This window comes from Marmota marmota, unplaced genomic scaffold (genome assembly GCF_001458135.2).
Source record: "Marmota marmota marmota unplaced genomic scaffold, marMar, whole genome shotgun sequence".
NCBI lineage: Eukaryota > Metazoa > Chordata > Mammalia > Rodentia > Sciuridae > Marmota > Marmota marmota.
This window is the reverse complement of record NW_025999949.1, coordinates 27812021-27835960: the sequence shown is the minus strand read 5'-3', so window position 1 is coordinate 27835960 and position 23940 is coordinate 27812021. Positions and strand designations below refer to the sequence as shown.

Here is a 23940-nt window from a genome sequence, read left to right as displayed (position 1 = left end):
GGGTTGAACTAAATGATTCTTAAAAGCCTTTCTAATTTGAAGCTATGACTCTGGGGCTCTTGATATAAATAATTGGTCATATGTAGAAGAGTGGAACTCTGGAAAGGAAAGAAGCCCAAGAAATTTCCTGCATCTCTCAGAAATGCTGAATGCTTACACCATGCTCTTTCTTGACCTCCTCCTGGATCTCAGTCCCAGTGAATCTGGGGTTCCCCATTCCACCCTTGCAGTTGCCCAGGGCAGGAAGATCAAGGGCATCCCTTCTCTTCTCCAGCTCTCTGTCTCCATTAGCTAGTCCACTGCAAGTCCCTGAGAGGTCTGCCTTCTGAATGACCTCAAGTCCATCCAGTTTTGTCTCTGATTCCTCTGCTCTGGTGGAGAAGACCCTTCTCCTGGTTGATCACAGTAGTCTCCCTGTTTCCACTTTTGCATCTTTCCAATCTGCCACCCACAGTGTTGCTGCAATGAGATTCTTCCTCTAATGGTGGCTTAAAATCCTCTAGCAAATGTCAGTAACTTCCCATTGCTTTATGACAGAGGCTGAACTCTTTCCTGGGGCGCACCCCTGGCCCCTCTCCCCGTCAGACGGGGGTGCCATTCTTCATCTCACTTTCATTCCTCCAGTCACAAGTTCCACTCAGCTCCTCCAAAGACCTACTTCTGCACCTCAGTTGTCTGAGTTTCTATTCCTCCTCTGCCCAAGATGTTCCTTCCTCATTCTTTGCTCAAGAAACCTTTTTCAAGGAAGTTTCCTCTGCTCTCTTCTCAAGTCATAACTTAATTACACTTTCAAATCCCCTATACTTTTCTTAGGAAGGACCCCCTCCCCCATCTCTCTAGCTATTGTTGAGGACACTTATTTGCTCCAAGTCCATCTTTCCCACTGCATGGTGAATGCAATGAGGATAGGGAGTGGGTCGGGTTTGCTTGCTCACTGAAATATTCTCAGCATCCCATGTTTGACAAATATTTAAGAGTAGATGAATGGGAATATTCAAGGTGGCTGATATGTAGGACCATTGAATGTTAATACCCAAGAAGGTGAGATAAAGCTGAGTTGGATAGGCCTTCTGGTTAGGGTTTCTACCAGGCTTCTAGATCTTTCTCTCTGGCTCAAATCCTGGGTAAGGCTAAAAATTGCACATAAAATATTTTTGGTACCAGCAGCTTAACAGGAATTTTACCAAGAGAAGATGACCTAATGAATCTGCCAAATTGTAACTCCAATGATCCTACACAAAAATCATTGTGCCAGGGTGATGCGCTTCTTTTAATAGCTTATGTTCTGGTAAAAAAAAAATACTTGTGGTTTCCACATCTTTAAATAGATGGCATCATTTAAAGTGGCAAACAACAATTTTATTAAGCATAATTGTTCTCCTCTTATTTCTTACTTCTTATGCTGATTCTTAGTAGTAATGAATTACCATATAAGAGTCTGGATTGTTAATCTCATGAAGAGGAAGTTGACACTAATACTGGATTTGGTATAGATACAGAGAGGTGAATAGATACATAAATACACAGATAAATATAGACATATTTCATTTATTTACCTATCTAGGTATAGAAGGATTTTTCAGTAAACACCATCACTCATTTATCCTCTCCGTTTTTTGAAGAAGACTAAGAAGGGTAATGCACAACATTAAAAAGTAGATATGGGTTAATATGCTTAATTTTTAAATTTTTCAAACATTTTTTTGGCAGTGCTGGGGATTGAAATCAGGGCCATTTTCTAAACACTTTTGTCCTAATTTTGTTTGAATATTCCAATGATGTGGAACTCACTGTGTGCCAGGTGGCTCTTTGCCTTATGTGACAACTGTACTTGCAGAAAACTAGGCTTGCTGTTGACATGATATGGACTGCTGCTAGACTCCACCACAAAAGCCCAGGTCTTCCCTGCCTAACTCATGGAAGATCTCCATTTTTATTAGTATCAACTTGGCCATCCTTTCCATACTATTATCCCTTCTTCTCCCCCTTTTCCTCATCTCTGCAGTATCCCTGACATTTCTATACTATTTTGAGCCAGAAAGAAGGTGTCATTAGTTCTGAGTGGGAACACCAAGGAAGACTTCACCTTGGAGGCAACAGATGAACTGGATATTCAAAGACAATATTTAGAAATGCCACCAAAATTATGTGGTTATAAAGTTAGATCTCCATTATTGGAAAAATATTAGATGCCCATATTTGTGACCTTTACTACATTCTAATCTTCAGGAAATTTACACTCCTCTATTTCTTCCCAAATAGAAGATAATTTTTTGGCAAAATGATTGCAAATGCACACTCTGGAGCCAGAGTGCTTGGGTTTTGATCTCAAGACCAGCACACATTAGCTGTATGGCTGGCAAGTTATTCAGCCTCCATAAGCCTCAGTTATTTCACCTCTAAAAGGGGAATAATTAGTATATTAATCTTATAAAGAAAAATAAGAATAAGCACAGATGATACAGATAAAGTCCCAGAACAGTAGCTAATCCATTAGCTTTATGTGTCTGAATGCAGTTTGCAGTGGAAGTTTCATGAAGGTAGAGCCCTTGATTCTCTAATTACTGCGTTGTCTTCAGTCCCAAGGACAATGCCTAGCACATGTCTGGTGTTCCTTGGATTTTTATTGAATGAATGAACAGAAGAGTATCAAGGCCAACCAATGAAAATGTTGGCAATAGACTCTGGGCCAAGTACTAGGAGAGAGCCTAGTTAATGAAAATGTGTGTCTTTGGTATTTTTAACTACTATGTCCACATCACTTGACTGAGAGCTTAAAGAATATGTTGAATATAAACATCACTCATCTAAGAAGGAGTATTTTACCAGAAAGGGTTTAAAAAGAAAAGAACTACCTCTCTTTCTTGAAACATTCTCTTTGACCTTTAAAAATAATAATAACTACATGAGGCGATATCGGAACTACATTGAGTCACTATTTTGATTACACTTTGAAAGAGAACATGTATTTCAAAGTCCAATTCTTTTCCTCAAACCAACATTTATTCCAAATGACCCACGCCCAGCACTCATACCAATATATATATGTTTGGCATTTGTAATACAATTTCGATTTCAGTGTCCTGATAGTTAATGTGCCAGTGGTATAATAACATGGATATAGATGGCATGTCACTAGCCCAGTGCCTATCAGACAGGAAGCAAGGGCCCGAAAGGCTTCTTAGCATCCAAACACTAAGCAGGCTGCAGTCTGCCATGATCACCTCCTTCTTTCACACGGCATACATCTCTGCCACCATTTCTATCACTCTGAGGGGCAAAGGAAATTAACTGTCAGGCTGAGACCAGCAAATTCAAGTGGCAGTGACATGATGGCTGTCAGGCCCAGTGCCTGCCCTTCCCAGGCCAGTGTGTTTGGAGGGTAAGTCCTGGAATGAAGGAAGTCAGAGTCCTCCACTCTGACCCCACCAAGACTCCCCGTTCCACGCTGGCTCAAGCCAGTCCCTGTGAAGTGGTCCACAGACCTTCTCTAGACCTGCACCTTCTTCTGCCCTGTCTCCTACTTTCTGTCTTGCTCACTCTACTTCTGTCTCACCTCTTTCTCAGAAATTCCTTACACAGGTTATCCTGTTCCCTCTGCCTGGAATGTCCTTTCCCCGACACCTGTGTAATTCACTCTTGTTTGGGCTGGAAAGCCACCCACCCAGTGGGCACTCCCCCTTGACCATCTAATTTAAATTTATAATCTCTCCCTCACATTCCATCCCCCCTACCACTCCACATTACTCACCCCTTTAACTCACTCTGATTTTAAAAGGAAATCATTTGTTTATCTTCCATCACTACAAATAACTTATTTGTCCCTGTTAGCAAGGCAGGCACACAGACAAAAAAAAAAAAAATACATCCATTTTTTTCTTGGTGTCTACAACAGTGCCTGACACCTGGCAGGGACTTAGGAAATACTTGTTGAGTGACAGGTGAAGAAACTGATCTCCATCAACAACTGCTATGATGTTTCCTATCACTCTTAGTGGCTACACACAGGCGACTTACCCAGGTTTTAGGTTAAATGCCATCTTCAGGGAAGACCTTCAATGGAAACCTCATGGGGGTAGAGGCCTTGATTCTCTAACTACTGCCTTATCTTCAGTCCCAATGACAATGCCTAGCACATATCCCAATTCCACATGACTAACTGGACATTTACATCAGCAGGTTGTGCATTTCAGGCTAAGCCCCACCATCTAGCCATGTGCATAGATCAAGTTTTTCGTCTCTCTGAGCTTCATATCTCTCAGCTGAAAAGTGGGGTATAATAACTTACAACTTACATACTGATCTATTACTATAAGAAATAAGATAGTTATTTTTTTCAATGAAGTACTGGGCATCTAGAAGAAACTTAATAAATACAACTATAATTTTTAGAATGGCAACACTGAAGAAAGCTGTTAATTGTTTACAGATCAAACAGCTAAAATTCTTGGGAAGACAATAGGCCTTTCAGGTCTCTGTGGAAGTCCATCTGTGTACAGCCTCCCTTTCACTCTCTGTACCACTCACTTTTATCAAGGCAGTGGCTGCAAGTGGCTCTTGATAATGGAATATACCCCTGTTACACCTTCAGATGCCAGCATAGCTTTCTCACCTTCTTTGAGTCTCTGCTAAAATATAACTAAATCAGAGAAATCTTCTCTGGCCAACCCATATGAAATAGGGACTCCTTTCTCCTGTCATTTCTTTCTACTCTTAATCAGCTTCATTTTTTCCCCATAGCACTATTCAACAATGCACCGAAACTACTATCATTTTTTCTTTATTTTTTTTGTCTCCTCATAAGGCAAAGGAAGGATTTAGCCTCTTTTATTGACTGACCCATCTGCAGAGTCTAGAGCTGTGCCTGAATTGAAAAGACTGCTTTCAGTCGATCGATTTCCCAAGAATAGTGTGAAGACTTACATTATTTTCCCAATCCTACGTGTGAAGGGTAGAATGACCACACGTCACAGTCTGCCCAGCACACTCCAGATTTATACCTATCTCTGCTCTGAAAAGTGTCGCAATTTGCACAATAAAAGACATTGTCACAATCCCTATGAAGTCCAGAAAAATTAATTATGACACATAATCCCACATTAAAGGAACAGAGGTGTAGACAAGAAAGAGAAAGAAATTCCATTGATAGCAAGAGCTAGTGGGTACAGAATGCTCATTATCTGCTATGGGCTCTATGTAATTACTTCACTCAATCACAACAACCTGTGAAGTAGGGGACAGTAGTGTCCCTGGTTAACATATCAAGGCAATGGCTTAGAGAGGATAAGTGAATTCTCTATCTTCCCACAAGTAGGAAAAGGCAGATCCAGAATCCAAACCCAGAATCCAAAAGCAGGTCTCTGAACTACTAACCTAGAGTAGCAGGCACATGGTGCTATGTCATGTGCAGCCTCTTTTCATCCCATGGCAATCCTGGAAGATAGTTACTAATTATCCCGCTCTTTAAAAAAAAATTGGCAATATAGGCTCAACTGTGATAAGTGACAGAATTAGCATTCAAATCTAGAATGAGCATATTTATTTTAAAAATGCTGAACAGGATGGTGTTAGGTATGAGTCACTGTGGGGTGAAGACATTTGATGTCCTAGCTTCCATGATATTTTTACTACCTAATGTGTCACAAGGTATATAGCTCAGCATCATGGACCCAAACACTTTGCACTTACTCATAAGTCCCATGCACTTAAATTTTGGAAGAACATTTTATTGGATTCAAACATCAGATGAGTAAACTTGAAAAAGCAAGGTACAATAAACCCTTGTTGATAGATTTTCTTGTGTTGATTCCCTGCTATAGCTGTTAGTCAAGGCTAGTCCCTGGCTGAGTCTTCACTTTTAAAACATGCTACTCTCTGTACTCATCAGAGAAAAAGTGTTGCAAAATGACTGGATCCCACCCAACCTGTAAAATTATTCAACTGAGAATTTTCCTGAAGTTATTCCATAAGAAGTTACCTTCTTTATGGACAGGGGTATCCAGTTTGAACCTAGTAAACCATTTTTTCATCTCTTAGGCCAATATGACATTTCTTTGTAATAATAAGCACACCTTTTTTGTAAAGTTAAATCAGAGAAGATAGGTACGCTTTGCAGGAGTCAGGATCACGCCCCAGGTGACTTGGGAAGTGCTCCAACTTTTGGCGCACACTGTCCTTTGTCAGCCTTGAACAGCAGGTATGTTTTAAGAGAAAACAAGTTCCTGTCAAGTTGCTATTTTTAACTCTGTAATTAACGATGAATCAAAATGTTTCTTCAAACCCAATTACCCAATAAAAATTGCCATAGTAACCATCACATCGCACCACACATCCTTCATGCTTGCACCAAAAACTTCCTTGGGAGCTGCTGCTACCACCTCCTGACACCACCATCTGCTCACAGCAAGAAGGAGGGGAGAGGGAAGATTGGCAAAGACAAGGTAATTCGGTTTGTGCAATCACTGGGTGCAGGGGTCTCAGGAAGAGAGAGATTGGTAGAAAAAAAATCATTTTCTGAGGAACTCTACAGTGCTTTTCACCATGATTTTGAAGCAGCTCAACCTAAGAGCTTCAGGCCAGAAGGCAAGTATGAGCATAGGAGCCTATTTCTCTCCCCCTGCTCTTACTCCATGTCACTGTGGGATCACCCTCCTGCCTTTCCTCTACCTGGAATGATTATTACTTGGCTCTTTTTTTTCTCTCTTTGTTCAGGTTTCCTCTAAATATTTCATCCCCAGAGAGTTTTTCCCTGATTGCTAGACCTAAGTTAAAGTCCTCACAGGATGTTTCATAGAGAAGGAACCTTAGTTGTCTTCTTTGCCACTGGAATCTAAGTGCCTAGATCTGACGTTATAACATGAATGAGGAAACTAGTTCTGAGACTGTCAGCATCAGCATCATCCAGCTAATGGTCTGGATGGTATCAATTAAATTCATTCATTGAATAATTCCTTCTCCAAATACATTCATTCAACAAATATCTCAGGCCAACTATGTTAGTAAAAGTAAGGAAGAGCTGTTAGTTAGAAGTTAGATCTTCTGAAAAACAGACGTGGAAGGGGAGCTTCCCATGTTGGGGATTTATTAAGGGGTACTATTGGGATCAGTGTCACTTGGAAGGGAAGAGATGAAAGCAGGAAAAAAAGAGACACAGTGACCTTTGATGTAATCTGAACAGAGACCTCAGTTCTAGGAGCAGTTCTGAAGCTGGGGATATCTCCCTGGAATATTCTGAATCGGATTTCTCAACCTTTATATCTCCATGTTTATTAGTCTTGGAGTATGAATTTGGATGCGAAGGTCCACTTTAGCAGAGGCGATCTCCACAGGAGCTGACAGCTGAGGGTGTCTAAAAGAAGCAATCCCAGGAAGATGTGCCCATCATTCCTGCAGGGGGGTTGGTAGTTCATCATAGGGTCCCTACACAGTCCACCCCTTCTGCATTAGGATCCACTTCACCCAAGTTCTGAGAGCTGGCCCTCTATGATTCTTGTGAGTCTCTCTTTGGAGAAGTTCACCAGGGGAAATCTAATGGGATCAATTAATCCTTACTGCTATGGTGGTTTTTTGGGATCCCAACTGTCTCCTTCCCATACTTTATAGACTAGATTCCCCTCACCCTCAGTGAGGGCCTCTGTTGTTCTTGATGGCCTATCAGCCCTGAGGGGCTGAGCTTTGGTTACCATGCCTTTCTCAAGCCAGGGTCACACTCCTTACCAGAAGGTGGCTTTTCCTGTCTGCTCATCACTGATCATCAACAGCCCAGCATGCTCAGGTGAGAGTCAAGTTTATAGTTCAGTTGGAATTGCTGTCTCACTTGATGAAAACTTTCAGTCTTGGCAACCTGAATTTCTAAGGTTCCAAAATTTCAGGATCTCCTAGGGGTCAGTGAGGGGTCATGGTAAGGTCACTCCTGCTCCACCCCTTGTTTTCCAGACTCAGGTATTGTTCCTAATGGAGGCAGAGTGCCAGGTAGAGGCCTCTGATTTAAAGTATCCAGTGTGTCCTGGAGGGTGGCCTCTGTTGTCAGAGAGTGACTACAACATGGCTGTTTCCCCTTCCTAGGGGCTTATGATTTCTATCAGGGCCTCAGCTTCTGGAGGAGGAGCAGATGATGTAACCAGTGGATCCCGCAGCTTTATGCTGTCCCCCCCCCAGCCCACACACACACCCACCCACTGCTGTACAGAAGGTTTCTTAGTCAGACACAATAGTACTGGGGGTACCTATAGTATTCTCCCAAACCACACTCTCCTCTGCGTCTGCCTCCAGGCTCCCAATGTCTAGTCTTCCTGAGATGATCAAATCTAACCTTAGATGAAGCACTCTTCCAGGGGCCTAACGCAGGTCTCCCTCAGTTCTACACCCTGTGTTTCAGGAACTTAGACTGAAGCAAAGCAAGTAGTCTTGTCCACGACCTGCCTGTGACCTGAGAGGGTTCATCCTGCAGGGGAACAATCATTTCAGGCCCTGTCCCATCAGGCCCTTTGCTCCTCCCAGCTCCATACATAATGCACTTTAGATGCGATGTCTGACAGGCCTTAGATAAAGAGGGAAGAGAATTGAATCAGTGTCTACTTTGGTCTTCAAAACATATCTGATTTGCCTGATTGTGAATATTTATAGACTTTATTTCTAAAGCTGTGTTGAAAATGTCCTCATTCACATGAGGAGGCTTTTCAGAGGAGGCTCCAGATTCTTTCCTGACAGCTAGCGACTTACAGGTCACTCAATCACTATTCTACTCAACAAATATGTACCACGCACCTCCCATCGCTAACTGCACTGCCAGGGTCTGTGTGCATCTTCCAAAGATTAGAGGCATGAAAGACTGTGGCTTCTCCAATGTCTGCCTCTTTCACTCACTTCCACATTTTTTGCTATACCTGTCATTAAAGAACTTGGACACGCATTCTGCTTTGCTACTTGGTAGAACCTATACTACTTTGGGATCGCAGCTTCACTGGGGTGAGGTTTTAAAACTAACAGCTGAGTCAAAATCCTTGCTTTCAAACATCCTCTTAAATGCTCTCAAAAATCAGCAAATCAGTGGATCATATCTCAACAAATCCAGCACAGCCAAGTCTTCCTCCAGTATGTTTGAGCTACTAGTGAAGCAGTTGGCTTATGTTTAGGAACCATGATGTCGAAAAAAGAAGCAGCATTAAGCCCAGAGGCACACTGACTCCAGTGGAGGGAGCACACCATTGCGGTCCCCAGGGCTGAAGCAGACTGCACATCCTCAGCATCTCATTCATGTCAAACGCTCACGAGCAGACAGCATTGCTCAGATAATTTACACAGTGCTTCACCTCCTCCCCTGCCTACCTGTTCCCTCTCCCTCCTCTCCTCTTCTCTACTCATCTTCCTCTTCTCCTTCTGTCTCTCTCCCCTGCAACCCAAACCTTTAATTGAAAATACATACAACCTAAACACACACACACACACACACACGTGAAAATCCCACTGTATCATAAACGGTCACCCTACAAAACTCAAGTTCAAATACAGGTCCTTCCTCCCATACCCCATGCAAATCTGCCAGCACATCTCTGGACCTGGGTCTCAGTCTTCTTTTTTGCAAAATAGTCGAGTTGGGATATGGACTGAAGCCCATAGAAAAAATATTTTCCTCTAAAACTGAATTTATTAGTATTGATGTTGATAAGGTTTCTTTGGTGATGAAACTCTAGCTGGAGTGTTCAAAGGCATGTTTTTGAGTCCTAAAATAATGGGATCCAAATACTCTGAAGTTAAGGTTTGGATACAGTGACTCAGAATGGATGTTGGAATCAGACACACTCACAGCTCCCCTGTCAAGTGTATAATTTGGAGGCAAGTTAGGACGGACATCTGAGATTCATTTTCTTATCCCTAGAAACTGGTGAAGTCACACTTTGTGCGGTTGCAGTGGTGGTTTGATGCGATGGTAGCACTCTCATGTGAGTGCCAGGTGTAGCGAATGCCTCACTTGCCTGCTTCTCTCTGCTTTCTCCTCCAGCCTCACCATCTTATTTCCCAGCAATGCCACCTCCCTACCTGCTCCCTGCTTTTCCCTGACCTTCTTATTCAAAACACTCCTTCCCCATCACTGCTTGCCTAAGTCCTACTCATTATTCAACCTTCCTGGACCTCTTACCCTCTGCAGACCCTACCGTTCTGCACCATCTTTATAGTACAGAGCAGTTAGTGCTTAGGAGGTTGGGCTCCGAAGACTGATGGGCTGAGTTCCATGACTGGTCTTTCCACTTAGAGAGGGGTGAACTGAGGCAGGGTATTTAGCCAAACTAACTACCCACTTTAGTTTTCTTTACCATACATCAGAGATCAGGGTTACTGTGCATTCCTGCTTCTTCAGTGTATTTGAGGTTTAAGTTTCACCTCTCACAGAGTTATTACAAATGGCTCTTTCCTTTACCTCGGAGGAAGGTGAGCATTAGGTTGGAGACACATGAAGGCCTGCCTGTCATGTGAACAGCTAACATTGAGCATCAATCCCTTGCTGTCAAAACCATTCTGATTGAACAACAGTTCCTATCGTGGCCCTGATAACAGTAGCACTTATTTCATTGGATTACTGAGTGAATTAAATGAGGATATGTAGGTTCAGTGTTTGGAGCAGTGCCTGCAACACAACAGATGCTCAATAACATTAGCTGTTCACATGACAGGCACTGGCGGCCTTGGTGTATCACCAACCTACCACTCACCCTCCTGGTGGTAAGTGCATGTCTAATTGTCTTCCCCACCAGACTCCAACTACTTGAGGGCAATATATCCTCTGACCTGGTCCCATTTGTACTCCCAGTGTGCAGGTGAATGGGTAGCTTCAAAGTCACATTTACACACACACATACACACATCCACATGACAGAGTTGGAAATGTGAAAATGTTTGAAAGAGAATTGCCATGTTTTGCAGACAAACCAAGTTTTGAAAACTAAGCTGCATACCTACCATTTACCTAGTTATCCTAGACTGAGCATTTACTATGCACCAGCAAGCACCAGGAGAGGGGTTCTCAATCTCAATCTCTAAATCATTGATGTTTGGAACCAGAAAATTTTCTCATAGAAGAGAAAGGCCCATTTTGAGTTGTGTAGCATGTATGGCAGCATGACTGGCCAAAATGTCCCAGGACACTTCCAGTGTCCTTCGGTGTGCAGACACCCCCTCCTTGAGAAGCATTACTGTAAGACTGGAACCTGCCCTGGGCCTGTGAACAGTGTTGAGAGGTCGGCAGAACTAGCTCTTGTGATAAAAACCAAAAGCACAATCCTGACGTAGTGTATGAAGGCCCCTGATTTCCTATCGGAGCCATTAATATTCTGATAACAAGTGCAATAATGTGTTATTTATTTATTTATTTATTTATGACGGGGGGGATGCATTACAATTCTTATTACACATATACAGCACAATTTTTCATATCTCTGGTTGTATACAAAGTATATTTACACCAATTCATGTCTTCATACATGTACTTTGGATAATAGTGTCCATCACATTCCACCATCATTTCTAACCCCATGCCCCCTCCCTTCCCCTCCCACCTCTCTGCCCTATCTAGAGTTCCTCTATTCCTCCCATGATCCCCCTCCCTACTCCAATATGAATCTGCCTCCTTATATCAGAGAAAACATTTGGCATTTGTTTTTGGGGATTGACTAACTTCACTTAACATTATTTTAAAGAGTTTAATTGATCAGCTCAAGGAAGATATTTCTACCCCAAATATCCCGTGCTTTCTACTGCTCCCACATTCTCTCACTGGGTATACCCACTGTCTCCCAGGTGCAGCTTCCCATGAGGGATTTTATTTTTGTTGAATATGACACCTGTTTATTTCCTCTTTCATCTAAGAAATAAAGCATATCATATATTTACCCATTTTAAATATGGGTCACAAATGGTTTTTTTAAAGAGCAGTTTCCTCATGAAATTAAAGTTATCATCTGGCCTTGAAACCCACCCATACCTTTCTGGGGACATTATCACAATCTTTCAGAAACCATACGTTCTAAAATTTCTCATGAAAATCTAAACAGGACAGGCAAGAGAATTAATTATCATCGCTATTGGTTATGAATTTCCTTCCTCATTTCTCAACCTTGGCCACCCTTCTTGGTGACCCAGGATATGATCCACCCATTAAACCACCTTTGGGGAGCGCAGCAATGTGAAAATGTAAACTTCTCAAGATTTCTTGTTCTATTTGTGAAAGGAAAAAGCTAAGGTCTAGTGTTCTGCCATACGTATAGAGACCGTTCGGGGTAACAGAACTTGATTAATAAAAATTGTAGGGAAGACTCTCATGATTTTTCCAGAGTAAATAAACTTGAAAAATCCCCCCTGCCTAGGAAATCAGTTTCTCAATAAAGACATCTGATTTTCCCTTGAGAAATATCCTTTCTTATAGACACACAGAGGTCACTCGTGCCTCTTCAGTGACTCTCACCTGATTTCCCAGCTGCTACTGTGGACAACTGCAGAGGTTGGGCTGTCAAGAAGCATTTACTGAATAACTGTGGTGTGTCAAGCGCGGGGATGCAGCAGGGGCTGGCAGACACAGACCTGGGGCCTGGCAGGAGCTGCGAGGCAAGATGATTAGGGTTCACTGACAGAAAACGAGAGGGACAGGCTGAAGGACAGGGGGCTTTCGGGAAGGAACCTTGCAGTGATTTCTGCTTCATCCTGAAGAATGCCAGGGAAGCAGGGGTGGGCGTAGGGCAAGGAGGTGTTTTAAGGAAAGGGAGTCAAATTGCAAAGGACTGGAAGTGTGTGGGGGCTTGGGACCCGCATTGTCCAGGGATCCTGTGGATACAGACTTAAAGGAGCACGTGATACGGACTCAGGTGAAGTTCTGAGACAAGGCTAAGGGCACCACAGCCTTGATGAGGCACTGTGGACCTGAGGATTACAAACCAGAAGGCTTGTGTTCTAGTGAATTCCCAAGTTTTTCCAAGTTTTCCACCTCTGACAGGTGGATGAACAGATGTCACCAGGAGCCCGTTTCCTTTTGCTGACCTCCAACTACACACATTGTGCGCCCTCAAGACTCCTGACAACTGTGAAGGCCAAAAGGATCCCTTTCTTTCTGTGCAGATATTCCAGAATGATCTGGGAAGCAGGAATCAACAAGATTTTTTTTTTTTCCTGCAAAAGGCTTGAGAGTAAATAAATAATTCTTTGGGGCTTTGCCAACCAGGCAGGTAGGTCCCCTCCCCCCTTCCTCTTCCCCTTCTCTCCCTTCATCTGTGCTCTCTGCTCCATGTGCTGCTTCCCTCTCATTTCTTTACAAATATAAACATCTCGCTCACCGGTTCCACAGACGCAGGCCATGGCTGACTAGGTTGGCCTGCAGTCTATGGACCCCTGGGGGAGAGCACAGGGGAAAACTCTTGTCTAGGTTTTGAAAGAAAGTCCTGTTCTCCAGGGAAGCCAGGGCAGTCGGTCACCCAATTACCACTTCCTAGCTCTGTGACCTTGAGCCGTCATCTAACCCTCTGAATCTCACTTTTCCATGAAAAAGGATCTAATAAGACCTGGAGGGCTTGTTACTGAGCTGTCCATTAAAATAGCAAGTGGAAAGGTCAAAGCACAGTGTCCAGAACACAACTGGTGTACACACAGCTCCCCTTGAGTCCCCTTGTGACGAGGCTGGCCAGAGTTTCTGGTGGAGTCATCTGACAATGGCTGCAGTTTTGTCCGTCTCTCTGAATATGGTCACACGGACGTTGAAAACAGGTTACTGTCTTAAACTGTTTTGCATTGGTCATGGTTTATTTTTAGAATGTGTGCTACCAATATCTCATATTTTTTTTTTTAAATCTCTTCGTTTTTTACCTTGTCTATTTTTACAGGGTTTAATCACTTCTTTTCTTTCTCCTCAACTCCAGGCTTTCCTATTTTTAGCCTTTCACATTTTTACTTCCTCTTCAATGTCTTAGGTATTAAAAACCCATTTAAAAAACCCTTTATCCTCATTCTCTTACTCCTTTTATTCTGTTTTTTAAAATTCCCTCTTTTGGTTATCTCTTGAGAGCTCACAGCCACCCCTGTTCTGTCACTTCTCGGGGTGCCATCCCTGCACCCATGCTGTCCCTAGAGGCTGCCACCTGCCTTTTCACTGCACGCGTCTGGCCAGCTCAGTGTGGCCTGCCTATTTTTTTCCTACTCTTTTCTTAGCTTTTCACTTAAGTTCATAACTTTATTGTCTGTTGTTTTTCAAATTTCATTACGTGCTATTTATACTTCTTTTTCCAATTGGGTGTGTACTATTTATAAAGGGCAGGCAGGAAGCAGGGCCACAGACCTAACAGCTGCTGGGAGAGCCCACAGCCTGGCAGAGGATGTTGGCAGGCCCCATTTCTGATGCCCCTGGACTGTGGCAAGTCCTCTGTCTCCTCTGGCTCTGTCCTCCTTCCCTTTCCTCACTGAATCTTTAATAGGTTTAACCTGGGTCAGGACCATTCCCCATGCTGCTTCCCACATGACCTCTCTAAAACCTGACCCTGTAACTGTGAAACCCTTCAATGGCCACTATAGAGACATTAGAGACACCCAAACCAGTAATGACCAATGGCATCTTATCAGGAAAATGCAAATCAAAACCACAATGAGATTCCCCCTCATTCCAGTTGAAATAACCAATTATCAAAAAGATCAAAGTTAGCAAGGATCGGTGAGGATGTGGAGAGAAGTGAGCCCAAGCATGATGTTGATGGGAATACAAATTAGTATGGCTGACTTGGAGAACAGTCTGGAGGCTACAAAAAATTTAAATAGAACTACCGTATGACTCAGCACCTCAATAATGGACATATATTCAAAGGAAGTCAAATCAATATGGTGAAGAGACATCTACACTGTGTGTACTGCAGTACTATTACTGCAGCCAAGACGGGGAACCAACCCAAGTGCCCTTCAGTGGATGAATGGAAAAATAAAATGTGGTCTGTGTGCACAATGGAATGCTATTAAGCCATAAAAGATCAAGTCCTGTCATTTGTAATAACATAAATGAACTTGGAGGATATTATGTGAAATAAAGTAAATTAGGCAAAGGAAGGTAAATACCACCTGATCTCACTCATCTGCAGAATCTAAAACAGCTTCTCTCATAAAAGTTCACAGAATAGTGGTTACTGGAGACTAAAAAGAGTAGGGGAGAGAAAAAATAGGGAGAAATGCGTCAACTGGAATGATGTTAGTTGAACAGAAGAAATGAGTTTTTCTAGTGTTCTACTGCACCATAAGGTGGCCACAGTTAATAATGTTATATAACTCAAAATACCTAGAAAAAAGGATTTTAAATATTCTTTCCACAAATGATAAATGTTCAAGGTGATAGATATGATAATTATTATGATTTGATCTTTAGACAATGTATTTCAAAACGTTCACAATGTTACCCTATAAATATGTACAATTATTACATATCAATCAAAAGCAACATTAATGACAACAACTACTATGGTCAATATTGAGCAATTATTGAGTTATAGGCCTTTTGTTAATTGCTTTCTGGCAACATTTTAAGGAAGGTATTCCCCTTTAACTGGCAAGAAAATTTCAGGGGCCAAGTGCACATCACAAGTAAGAATAATTGGCAGGCCAAATTCTTAACCACTTGGCTGCACTGCCAGGTGCCTTGGTCACCCCATGGGCCAGTGGTAGAGATGAGATTTGAGGCCCACGTGGTCTGGTTCCACAGTTGACTTCCTAACCCCACTTCACTGTATAGAAAATACAAAACCCAAACATTCTTCAAAAAGTAGCCTAAGTACAGAAGACTTGAACAATTTCTGATCTTTGCGAAGAACCTGGAGGAAGAGCAACTATAATGCATCACTTATCCAAAAAAAAAAAAAAAAGGAAAAGGAAAAATATTACAGCTCAGACTACACCTCAGGAAAAGACACAGCTGCCAGACCCTCTGCTGAGAGATGAAGCCACAGTCTCTGCCCTTAAAGAATTCAAAATTTAGGAAGACTGATGGATGAATAAAAAGGAGATCAGAGTTCAGTGTTATCTTTGATCTTCAGGTCATTTTCACAAAGCAGAGATTCCCTTAGGTCATACTGGGGGCCCAATGGGGTAGACTGACTTGAGAAGCTTCCAGAAATAAAGATCCCAGACCTCACTCCTGGAGACTTGTGTTCAGCAGGTCCAAGTAGGGCCATGGGGATCTGCATTTTTAACTCCCAGCTGATCCTCAGGTGCAGATCCTCAGGTGCATCAGAGTAATTAACTTGCTGGGGATCCTCTTTGTCTCCTCTTTTTCTCCTAGTACACAAGAAGTCCATCACTCTGTCCCGTTATCTCTTCCTTTGAGATATATATTCCAGGATTTGTCCTGTATCACCACCTGCACAATTACCTCCCACCACCATGGCCCCAGTCAAAGTAGGTTTCCCTGATATTTGGGGTGGCCTTCAGCTTGGCTCCCCGGCTCCATCCTCCCCAACTGCAGTCTGCTATCACCACCCCAGCCCGTGTGACCTTGAAAACGTGAGTGATAGTTCACATTTCCCCAGTACTCAGAGTCCCAAGGGACTTTCTGTTCCCATTTCACAGGAAGAAAACTTAACATTTTTATTATAGCTATTAGACCCCCTGTGGTCGGTTCCTTCACAGCCCTTCAGAGCTCATCTCCAAAGAGTGTTCACCCACCTTCCCTCTCTTCTGTGATACAGCCACAGGATTCATGCTGGTCTTGAGTGGGTTTCTTGCTTCTCTTGCCTCTGAATCATTGCACATTCTGATCTTTCTGCATGGAATGTTCTCCAATATCCTCATGGTACTCTCATATCTTCCAAGTCTTTTCTGAAGTACCTTCTCATAATAGAGGTCTTTTCTGAACTCCCTATCAATTAACTACCCCATCCTTTCTCCATTATTTTACCCCCTCCTCTCTTTTCTTCAGAGCAATTATCACACATACACCACCAACACTATGTATTAAATATTCCTTCTCCTACCTCTAGAATGAAAGCAGGTCTGAGCAGGACTTTGCTTTGCCAACTACCAGTTCAAAAACTTCATGACACATTGATCTTGTTCCATAAATAAATTTGAATGGATATGTTAATAGAAGTTAGGAGCTAAGAAATATTCTCAAATCTAGTTTAAAAGTGTATAAGGATATTGATCAATTTCTCATTTCACATGCATATCAGCGTGGTGTCAGAGCTGGCTTACAGAGATAGATAGAGAAGGGATCTAGATAGAGCTAGGTTGGAGGGATTACAAAGTACAAATAATTATAAAATACAACTTATCACATCTTGGAACCAGAGATCTGCAACTACCCTAATGTAATAATACTTCCTTCATCACATTTAGTAAAATAAAAATAACAATAATAATTGAATATGTAAGGAATTCCTAGATACTTGATATTAAAATGAAAAACATTATTAGTGAGGTTAATTACTAATAAAGAATACCACTATGTAGGCTCTCTCTTCATGCTCTTGTTTCCTTTGCCACGTGCTTTTTAATTTGATCCCTCTTATTGATTCTTAATTTAATTTCTTGAGCTTTAGGAGTCTTAAGGAAGTTGATGTCTGAGCAATTAGGTTGGAATGTTGACTCTGTTTTCTTTGGCAATTCCAGTGTTTCTGGTCTAATTTCTAGGTTTTTGATCCATTTTGAGTTCATTTTTGTGCAGGGTGAAAGAGATTTAGTTTCATTCTTCTGCAAATGGATATCCAGTTTTCCCAGCATCATTTGTTTAAAAAGTTATCTTTTCTCCAACGTATGTTTTTGGAACTTTTGTTGAGGATCAAATGACTGTATTTACATGGATTTGTTTCTGTCTTCTATTTTCTTCCATTGTTCTTCATGTCCATGTATATGACAATATCATGCTGTTTTGTTATTATAGCTCTGTAGTATAATTTGAGATCAGGTATTGTGTGACTCTTCTGAGGGTATTAGTATCTAGCATATATAAAGAATTCAAGAAACTTCAACACCAGAAAAACAAATAACCCAATTGAAAAATGTGGAAAAGATCTAAAGAGATATTATCCCCCCCCCAAAAAAAATACAAATGGTCTACAAATACAGGAAAAAAATATGTTCAACACTTTTAGCAATCAGGGAAATGCAACTTAGATTTCATTTCACTAAAGTTAGAATGGCAATCAAGAGTACAAATAACAATTATTGCTGATAAAGATGCTGTGGGAAAGGTACACTTACACATCATCGGTGGGACTACAAATTATACAACTGCTTTAGAAATCAGTGTGGACATTCCTTAAAAGACTAGGAATGGAACCACCACATGATCCAGCTGTCCCACTTCTTGGTATTTATCCAAAATAATTAAAATTAACATACTATAGTGACACAGACACTTCAATGTGTATAGCTGTGCAATTTACAATAGCCAAGTTGTAAAACCATCCCAGGTACCCTTAACAGATGAAAGAATAAATAAAATGTGGTACATATACACAATGGAGTTTTACAAATAAAAAACAAAATTTTTATTTGTTGGAAAATGGATGGAACTGGAGAATATCAAGCTAAGTGAAATAATCCAGACTCAGAAAGTCAAGGGTTGAATGCTTTCTTTCATATGTGGAACATTATAAAAAAAGGAAACATTTTAAAATGGAGAGTATCTCATAAAAATAGGAGACCAGTAGTATAGAGGAAGGAGATCAAGAAGGAAAAAAAGTAGAAGAAGGTCATGGGGATGTCCTGGGGAATTAAATCCACCAAAATATGCTACATCCATGGAAAATATACAACATCAAAAATCCCACTTTTATATACAATTATAATGCACAAATTTAAAAAGCAATAGAAGGGAGATCAGGAGAATAGAGCAAGGGGCTGGGGGTAGGAGAAAGCAAAGGGAAGGTACAGAGGAATGAGATTAATTAAATTATGTGAGTGTAGGAATGTGGCATAATGAATCCCACCATAAAGTACAATTATAATGCACCAGTGAAAAGGAGACTGATTCTGGGCTCTGCTCTCCTCATTGGGCGTGGACCTTAGTGTTTCTTCGCCTGGCTTTAGAGACAGGACTGCTCTGCTCTGCTTCTTAGACATGCAGGCACCACTTTTGCAATCTGCAGGTGCTCCTAGGAAGCACAAGGCCCCACTGCAAGGCTCCCTGCCTGAGGGTTCTTCTAAATCTGGACATCTTATGTCACTAGTGAGTTTATCTGAGTAATCTATTCTTCCTATTTCAACATACACGGATACATTTGCACATATGCTTACACACACACACATACACACATATGAGAATTTGTGTGTGTATATTCTTTTATATATATTCAAGAATCTCTTCTTTTATTTCAAGAATTAGAATTACATCGAATTTATAGATTTGTGTGTGTGTGTGTGTATATATATATATATATAGTTCACAATATTACATTTTACTTAATACATCAGAGATTTGCTCATGCCATTAAATATCTTTAAATGCTATTTTATATCCACTTGTCATGCAGAACACAGTTTATTCAGCCATTTCCCCAGCTGCTAAAGTAATGCAGTTTCCATTTATTTTCTATTATCATAAATAACACTGCAATGGACAACCCTTAACAGAAACTTCCAATCTTGCATTTGGTGATTTCCTAAATATAAATCTCAGAAAGTTGGGTCACTGAATCAAAAAAATCAGTAAAATTTTGAAATGGGTCACTAATTTGTTTTCCAAACATATTGTAATAAAGAATTCCGTAGCATCCAACTATTGAATTGCTTTCATTTTAAAAAGCAATTATTTCTCATAATTTCTCATCACCCACACTTTTCTGCTTAGAAGATTAGAGCAATATGTCCGTCTATTGTTTCTGCACCTTTTTTGTAGCCTCATTTTCTACATTTCACTCTAATCTGTAGGCATTTATTTTGGCATACAGTATGAGATGATAATCAAATATTTTTCCAATAGTTCACCAATTATCCTTTTATGAGCAATTCTTTTTTTCCATTAAGTTTTGAGCTATATATATCAGACACAAACTCATTATGATCTCAATCATCTTTTTCTCTACTGTGCACTCTGCATTTATTCCATTATTTTTTCAGTGGCATTTTTCTCTATTGATGTAGAGTTTTAATTATGGCAGCATGAAGGCCTTGACACTTTGATCAAGAAGCACCCTAGTCCCTTTTAAAAGAAAGCATTTGATATGATAGCTCACATATCCTTTCAGTTATTCTTTTAAATCATCTTTCAAGTTGCAAATGAAGATTCTACAAGGGATCTTAATTATAATTTTAAAGCTGTAAAGCAAGTTGGGTAGGCCTTACACGGTTAACAATTGTGTCTGTATTTTGTGAATTTGTGTACTTTCCCTCTTTTCTAGCTCTCATACGTTTGATTTTATTGCTGATGAAGATATTCTTTATTGTTTTACATTACCATTGCTGTTGTAAGACCACTGTTTATCAAATCTGGTAAATGATGATTAGTGGTATGCAGAAAAGCCATTCATTTATGTATTCATTTATCAACTACCTAGCACTGAAGTGCTGAGCAATTCATAGGCACAGGGCTGAGCATTTATCACCTAGCTGCTAACCAATGGATATCAACAAAAATCATCTGTGTGTAGAAAGAACTAAAACTCCAATGTGGGAGCACACATTAGTGAAGCAAGTATACAAATAAGCATATAATTATAATGTGATAAATGAACAGGGTGCAAAAACAGTGAGTATCAGGGAAGTTCATAACTTTTATAACAGTGATCTGAGAGCATCTCTCAGGAAACTGTAATAAATCCCAGAATAGAGAGGAAGCTGCAAGGTAATAAGTATTGAGAAGGGGGTTCAAGCAGAAGGAATGACACTTGAATGGCAAAGAGATGGGAAGATCCAATAAAGGAACAAATAGTAAATTTGATTGGTTGATACAAAATGGGTAGGAGAGAAAGACAGGGATGTGCAAAATGAGTTTGAAGAGGATCAATCAGTCTTTATTGTCATGACAGGGAGTTGTTTTGTTCTTCCTTTCAACAACAAGTTTATCTATTTAAAATCTATGTATTTTAGCAGGCAGTGCATGCAATTAAACAAAATACAAAAGCTAGTGATTAGAAACTAAGACTTTAGCCTCTATTCCAAGAATTATCCAGTACCTTACTGAGTGATTCTGTGCATGTGCAGTGATAGCAAATGTTAGCCCTTTGGGATTTTTCTTAATATTCTATTCAGTTGTATGGATTTATTTTATTAATGCTTTCCCTCACATTAATGGAATGATTATGGTTTTATTTAAAGCTGTAAATATGCAAATTATAATAGTTGATTTGATAATGTTTTAATATTTTAATATGCTCCAATTCCTAGAAAAATACAGCATAGTCAAGTTGAATTAACTTTTCTATACATTGATGGCTTCAATTTGCTTTATTCTGTGTAAGAATCCCCCTTTATATTCATGAGTGAGATTCACCTATTATTTACCTTTTTAGATCAGCTACATAAGTTTGGGTACTAAGGTTATACTAGTCTTATAGACTGAATTGCTCTCTATTTTCTAGTCTCTGGAAGAGAGAAAAGATATAAATTATTCCACAGTTGTTTGTAGAGTACTCTGATGAAGCCATTGGGGCTTGTTACTTTCTTCATATAAAGAATTTTAATTATGATTACACTTATTTGAAATTTCTCCTTTCTTCTTGAATTAATTTTGGTAAAGATGTATTTTTAGAAATATCTCAATTTCATTTAAAGATCTTATTAGCATTAAAGTTCATAGTATATTTTATTATCTACTGATTTCTGCAATATCTCTGTCAATTTTTTTATTCTTAATATTGTTTACTTGTATCTTCTCTCTTTATTAAGCTTGTAAGAATTATTTCTGTTTTATTAGTCTTCAAAGAGTAAACTATTAACTTTGCTGATCCTCTTCCTTACTGTCATTTGATTTTTAATTCATGACTTACTGTTCTTATATTATTTTTTTTTCCCTTCTATATACTTTGCATTTATTCTGTTCTGTGTTTAATTTGGTTTGGCTAAATCCTTCAGTTGAATGGTAACACATTTGTTTTCAAGCTTTTTTTAAAAATGAAGCATTTAGAACTATAAATTCCTCTATGTGGACTACTTACTGAGTTTTGTTCGTGGTATTTTCAACATTCTTTGGCTACACAAAGTTTTCATTATAATATATTTTTAAATCCATGAGGTATTTAAATTTCTTTTAATTTCTAAGCATATGGGATTTCTCTAGTTATCTTTTTATCTTGCTTTTTAAGTTGGTTACATTGTGGTTACTGGCCAAGTTTACATAATACTAGTTCTTTGAAATGTGCTGAGGTTAGCTTCAGGCTCTGATGTAAAAAAAAAAAATTATTTTGCAATTTACATTACTGCCTAAAAGTTTGTACTAATTGTTAGACACTATGTTTCATTTCAAGGTTGTTGTGGAAACTATTGAAATTATTTCTTTGAAGATTTTTCTATCTGCCTGACATATTAACTGCTCAAAATTGTGTTCAAATAGACCACTATGTTGGTAAAGTTTGTACTTTTGAGGCTCTGTTGTTAAATATGTTTAAATTTAGAATTTTTATCTACCTGGTGAATTAAACTTTTTATCATCATGTAGTGAGCCTATTTATCTCTACTAATGCTTTTTTCTTTAATCTGGTATTTATACAAAATAACAAACTTTGTTTTGTTTTGACTTTTAAACTTTTTATATTAGTATAATTTGAGAATCTCTTGGTGCAACCACTCTGGAAAGCAATATGGAGATTTCTCAGAAAACTTGGAATGGAACCACCATTTGACCCAACTATCCCACTCCTTGGTTTATACACAAAAGACTTAAAATCAGCATATTACAGTGATGCAGCCACATCAATGTTTTAGCATCTCAATTCACAATAGCTAAACTATGGAACCAACCTATGTGCCCTTCAACAGATGAATAGATAAGCAAATGTGATATAGATAGATAGATAGATACATAGATGAGATAGAATATTACTCAGCCTTAGAGAAGAATGAAATTATGGCATTTGCTGGTAAATGGAGATGGAGAATATCATGCTAAGTGAAATAAGCCAACCCCAAAAAATCAAAGGCCAAATGTTTCCTCTGATATGCAGATGTTAATTCACAATAAGGGCAGGGGGTCCTAGGGAAGAATAGAATTACTTTAGATAAAGGGGAGTGAAGCAGGGGGTATGGGGGTTAGAAAGATAGTAGAATGAAATAGACATCATTACTTTATGTACATATATGACTGAACAACCTTAAGAAAGAGTCAAATTTTAAAATTTAGTCTAATGTCCCATAATTTGGTATTGGGTTCAGGACATTGTGAACGCTGTATGGTCCAAAGTCCTTACATTCCTATGGACTTTGTCTTTTGGGCTTCAATTCAGTTCATTTTATTTGGGTTATTTTATCCTTAACTCAGTTGTTCGCTGTCTATCCTGTTCATGTGAGGCTCAGGGAACAGTTTATACAAGAATTTGAGGCTCCCTTGCACGGGTTCTCTGTAGGATTTTGGGCTCACTTTTCAGCAGCTGTACTTTTTTGCTTCTCTGGAGCTCCTGGACTTCCTCTTGGCATTTCGTCTACCCCACTCTGTATGAACTGCCACCTACCCTTGGGTTAAGGCCATAAAAATAAGGAAATTCACACTATGTCAATCCTTTCTTCCATACATCAACACCCTTCCAAAATATTCCCACTTTTCTTCCCAAGAAAGCTATACAAAAGGAGTCTAATGTGAATACAGGAAGTCTAATTTGAGAGTGTGGCAAGGAGATTTTGATGCCAAGTAATAAGATAATGGGAAAGGAGATTCAAAGAAGCAGAAAATGTGACTTGAGTTAGAAATGACACTTGAGTTCCACCAAGGAGGACCCGAGTACACTAGAGTCATGGTACAGTAGGCCACTCTATGAATGTCATATATATATATATATA

At 39.9% G+C, this 23940-nt stretch overlaps 1 protein-coding gene across 2 annotated transcripts in view; it reads left to right on the top strand.

Annotated features, from left to right (window-relative positions):
• The window catches only part of Adcy8 (adenylate cyclase 8), a 221257-nt gene that overhangs the window by 20576 nt on the left and 176741 nt on the right, over positions 1–23940 (top strand). The window lies entirely within an intron of this gene.